The 5,000-nt window shown below is 51.3% G+C and overlaps 5 non-coding genes across 5 annotated transcripts in view; all 5 read right to left on the bottom strand.

The window, feature by feature from the left end:
• Positions 1-25, bottom strand: part of trnag-gcc (transfer RNA glycine (anticodon GCC)) — a 71-nt gene extending 46 nt beyond the window's left edge. The window contains exon 1 of the tRNA in view: positions 1-25. This exon is cut by the window's left edge and continues 46 nt beyond it. This is a non-coding gene — a tRNA (tRNA-Gly).
• A 1,008-nt stretch (positions 26-1,033) lies between these two features.
• Positions 1,034-1,104, bottom strand: trnag-gcc (transfer RNA glycine (anticodon GCC)). Its single transcript has one exon. It is a non-coding gene; the product is annotated as a tRNA-Gly (tRNA).
• A 1,007-nt stretch (positions 1,105-2,111) lies between these two features.
• Positions 2,112-2,182, bottom strand: trnag-gcc (transfer RNA glycine (anticodon GCC)). The gene has a single exon. It is a non-coding gene; the product is annotated as a tRNA-Gly (tRNA).
• A 1,008-nt stretch (positions 2,183-3,190) lies between these two features.
• trnag-gcc (transfer RNA glycine (anticodon GCC)) lies at positions 3,191-3,261 on the bottom strand. The gene has a single exon. It is a non-coding gene; the product is annotated as a tRNA-Gly (tRNA).
• Positions 3,262-4,271: 1,010 nt separating this feature from the next.
• On the bottom strand, positions 4,272-4,342 carry trnag-gcc (transfer RNA glycine (anticodon GCC)). Its single transcript has one exon. It is a non-coding gene; the product is annotated as a tRNA-Gly (tRNA).
• Positions 4,343-5,000: the final 658 nt, after the last annotated feature.

Genomic DNA, 5,000 nt, shown 5'->3' with positions numbered 1-5,000 from the left:
AATTCTACCACTGAACCACCAATGCTTCCTTGACGGGCTGGTTTGTACGGAACGTGGTCTTGCCGTCATGCTAGGAGGGGAGGCGCGAGGAGGGACGTGTCAACTCGCACCAAAAGCCAGAGGGATGCACAGTCTCTTTCGTGACTCTTTTTGGATAACCCTCAAGGTGGGGTTCCATGGTGTAACGGTCAGCCCTCTGAATCCAGAAATCCGAGTTCAAATCTCGGTGGAACCTGCAAGAGCTTTTATCTGAGAGCCCAAACCCGCCCTTGACAGTGGCTGCTTGGTTTCAACCTTCCACTGAGGACACAGGGGTTGGGACCAATCAGCGTCCCGTGAGGAACCGCTGGCACCGCGCCCCCTAATAGTGCTACCATAGTGTTGGTGTGGGAACAGTAGGACTGGCGCTGCATTCGTTCATTCTTGTGTGGAGCGATGCGGGGTGAATCCCCTTCTTGGGAGGTTCGGGATAAATGGCTTTTTACCAAGTTACAAGCACAAATATTATGATTTGTAATATAATGTTGTTAAGAAGAACTAAGCTAGCTACTTTAAGTTGTGTTATCGTCTACTCTCGGTTACTACAGTCATTCGAGGAGAGATGCGAGGGTTCTGATAGCCGCACGCGTCGGCCACCACAAACGTAAAACGATACGATCACAACTCCTTTTCTGTTACGTCGTAAGTGTCCTTTGCTCGTTCTTGTTTGGAGCGATGCCGGACGTCCCGAATATCCACCCAGTCATCTTACCGTAACTCACTCACGTACTACAGAAGTAAAGTGTCCTTCAAATCAAGTTCTGTGAGATGACGGTGAACCACGCTACAATGAACCGCGATAAGGAAAAAGTATTTTTCTCCCCGTCAGGGAATTGAACCCTGGTCTCCCGCGTGACAGGCGGGGATACTGACCACTATACTAACGAGGACACTGCCAGCTGACGTTGTTTGCCGTAGTAGCTCACGAGGATTCACGTGCCAACGAGCCCGAATTAACTAAAACCATGGCCGACGATGGTCCACGCAAGAGAAATGCATTGGCCGGGAATCGAACCCGGGCCTCCCGCGTGGCAGGCGAGAATTCTACCACTGAACCACCAATGCGTCCTCGACGGCCGGTTTGGACGGAACGTGGTCTTGCCGTCATGCTAGGAGGGGAGGCGCGAGGAGGGACGTGTCAACTCGCACCAAAAGCCAGAGGGATGCACAGTCTCTTTCGTGACTCTTTTTGGATAACCCTCAAGGTGGGGTTCCATGGTGTAAGGGTCAGCCCTCTGAATCCAGAAATCAGAGTTCAAATCTCGGTGGAACCTGCCAGAGCTTTAATCTGAGAGCCCAAACCCGCCCTTGACAGTGGCTGCTTGGTTTCAACCTTCCACTGAGGACACAGGGGTTGGGACCAATCAGCGTCCCGTGAGGAACCGCTGGCACCGCGCCCCCTAATAGTGCTACCATAGTGTTGGTGTGGGAACAGTAGGACTGGCGCTGCATTCATTCATTCTTGTGTGGAGCGATGCGGGGTGAATCCCCTTCTTGGGAGGTTCGGGATAAATGGCTTTTTACCAAGTTATAAGCACAAATATTATGATTTGTAATATAATGTTGTTAAGAAGAACTAAGCTAGCTACTTCAAGTTGTGTTATTGTCTACTCTCGGTTACTTCAGTCATTCGAGGAGAGATGCGAGGGTTCTGATAGCCGCACGCGTCGGCCACCACAAACGTAAAACGATACGATCACAACTCCTTTTCTGTTACGTCGTAAGTGTCCTTTGCTCGTTCTTGTTTGGAGCGATGCCGGACGTCCCGAATATCCACCCAGTCATCTTACCGTAACTCACTCACGTACTACAGAAGTAAAGTGTCCTTCAAATCAAGTTCTGTGAGATGACGGTGAACCACGCTACAATGAACCGCGATAAGGAAAAAGTATTTACCTCCCCGTCAGGGAATTGAACCCTGGTCTCCCGCGTGACAGGCGGGGATACTGACCACTATACTAACGAGGACACTGCAAGCTGACGTTGTTTGCCGTAGTAGCTCACGAGGATTCACGTGCCAACGAGCCCGAATCAACTCAAACCAAGGCCGACGACGGTCCACGCAAGAGATATGCATTGGCCGGGAATCGAACCCGGGCCTCCCGCGTGGCAGGCGAGAATTCTACCACTGAACCACCAATGCTTCCTTGACGGGCTGGTTTGTACGGAACGTGGTCTTGCCGTCATGCTAGGAGGGGAGGCGCGAGGAGGGACGTGTCAACTCGCACCAAAAGCCAGAGGGATGCACAGTCTCTTTCGTGACTCTTTTTGGATAACCCTCAAGGTGGGGTTCCATGGTGTAACGGTCAGCCCTCTGAATCCAGAAATCCGAGTTCAAATCTCGGTGGAACCTGCAAGAGCTTTTATCTGAGAGCCCAAACCCGCCCTTGACAGTGGCTGCTTGGTTTCAACCTTCCACTGAGGACACAGGGGTTGGGACCAATCAGCGTCCCGTGAGGAACCGCTGGCACCGCGCCCCCTAATAGTGCTACCATAGTGTTGGTGTGGGAACAGTAGGACTGGCGCTGCATTCGTTCATTCTTGTTTGGAGCGATGCGGGGTGAATCCCCTTCTTTGGAAGTTCGGGATAAATGGCTTTTTACCAAGTTACAAGCACAAATATTATGATTTGTAATATAATGTTGTTAAGAAGAACTAAGCTAGCTACTTCAAGTTGTGTTATCGTCTACTCTCGGTTACTTCAGTCATTCGAGGAGAGATGCGAGGGTTCTGATAGCCGCACGCGTCGCCCACCACAAACGTAAAACGATACGATCACAACTCCTTTTCTGTTCCGTCGTAAGTGTCCTTTGCTCGTTCTTGTTTGGAGCGATGCCGGACGTCCCGAATAGCCACCCAGTCATCTTACCGTAAGTCACTCACGTACTACAGAAGTAAAGTGTCCTTCAAATCAAGTTCTGTGAGATGACAGTCAACCACGCTACAATGAACCGCGATAAGCTAAAGGTATTTTTCTCCCCATCAGGGAATTGAACCCTGGTCTCCCGCGTGACAGGCGGGGATACTGACCACTATACTAACGAGGACACTGCCAGCTGACGTTGTTTGCCGTAGTAGCTTACGAGGATTCACGTGCCAACGAGCCCGAATCAACTCAAACCAAGGCCGACGACGGTCCACGCAAGAGAAATGCTTTGGCCTGGAATCGAACCCGGGCCTCCCACGTGGCAGGCGAGAATTCTACCACTGAACCACCAATGCGTCCTTGACGGGCAGGTTTGGACGGAACGTGGTCTTGTCGTCATGCTAGGAGGGGAGGCGCGAGGAGGGACGTGTCAACTCGCACCAAAAGCCAGAGGGATGCACAGTCTCTTTTTCGTGACTCTTTTTGGATAACCCTCAAGGTGGGGTTCCATGGTGTAACGGTCAGCCCTCTGAATCCAGAAATCCGAGTTCAAATCTCGGTGGAACCTGCCAGAGCTTTTATCTGAGAGCCCAAACCCGCCCTTGACAGTGGCTGCTTGGTTTCAACCTTCCACTGAGGACACAGGGGTTGGGACCAATCAGCGTCCCGTGAGGAACCGCTGGCACCGCGCCCCCTAATAGTGCTACCATAGTGTTGGTGTGGGAACAGTAGGACTGGCGCTGCATTCGTTCATTCTTGTGTGGAGCGATGCGGGGTGAATCCCCTTCTTGGGAGGTTCGGGATAAATGGCTTTTTACCAAGTTACAAGCGCAAATATTATGATTTGTAATATAATGTTGTTAAGAAGAACTAAGCTAGCTACTTCAAGTTGTGTTATCGTCTACTCTCGGTTACTTCAGTCATTCGAGGAGAGATGCGAGGGTTCTGATAGCCGCACGCGTCGGCCACCACAAAAGTAAAACGATACGATCACAACTCCTTTTCTGTTCCGTCGTAAGTGTCCTTTGCTCGTTCTTGTTTGGAGCGATGCCGGACGTCCCGAATAGCCACCCAGTCATTTTACCGTAACTCACTCACGTACTACAGAAGTAAAGTGTCCTTCAAATCAAGTTCTGTGAGATGACGGTGAACAACGCTACAATGAACCGCGATAAGCAAAAGGCATTTTTCTCCCCATCAGGGAATTGAACCCTGGTCTCCCGTGTGACAGGCGGGGATACTGACCACTATACTAACGAGGACACTGCCAGCTGACGTTGTTTGCCGTAGTAGCTCACGAGGATTCACGTGCCAACGAGCCCGAATCAACTCAAACCAAGGCCGACGACGGTCCACGCAAGAGAAATGCATTGGCCGGGAATCGAACCCGGGCCTCCCGCGTGGCAGGCAAGAATTCTACCACTGAACCACCAATGCGTCCTCGATGGCCGGTTTGGACGGAACGGGGTCTTGCCGTAATGCTATGAGGGTAGGCGCGAGGAGGGACGTGTCAACTCGCACCAAAAGCCAGAGGGATGCACAGTCTCTTTCGTGACTCTTTTTGGATAACCCTCAAGGTGGGGTTCCATGGTGTAACGGTCAGCCCTCTGAATCCAGAAATCCGAGTTCAAATCTCGGTGGAACCTGCCAGAGCTTTAATCTGAGAGCCCAAACCCGCCCTTGACAGTGGCTGCTTGGTTTCAACCTTCCACTGAGGACACAGGGGTTGGGACCAATCAGCGTCCCGTGAGGAACCGCTGGCAACGCGCCCCCTAATAGTGCTACCATAGTGTTGGTGTGGGAACAGTAGGACTGGCGCTGCATTCGTTCATTCTTGTGTGGAGCGATGCGGGGTGAATCCCCTTCTTGGGAGGTTCGGGATAAATGGCTTTTTACCAAGTTACAAGCACAGATATTATGATTTGTAATATAATGTTGTTAAGAAGAACTAAGCTAGCTACTTCAAGTTGTGTTATCGTCTACTCTCGGTTACTTCAGTCATTCGAGGAGAGATGCGAGGGTTCTGATAGCCGCACGCGTCGGCCACCACAAACGTAAAACGATACGATCACAACTCCTTTTCTGTTCCGTCGTA

The sequence above is a fragment of the Osmerus eperlanus genome, chromosome 11, assembly GCF_963692335.1.
Source record: "Osmerus eperlanus chromosome 11, fOsmEpe2.1, whole genome shotgun sequence".
Lineage (NCBI taxonomy): Eukaryota > Metazoa > Chordata > Actinopteri > Osmeriformes > Osmeridae > Osmerus > Osmerus eperlanus.
This window is presented reverse-complemented; position numbering and strand designations above follow the sequence as displayed.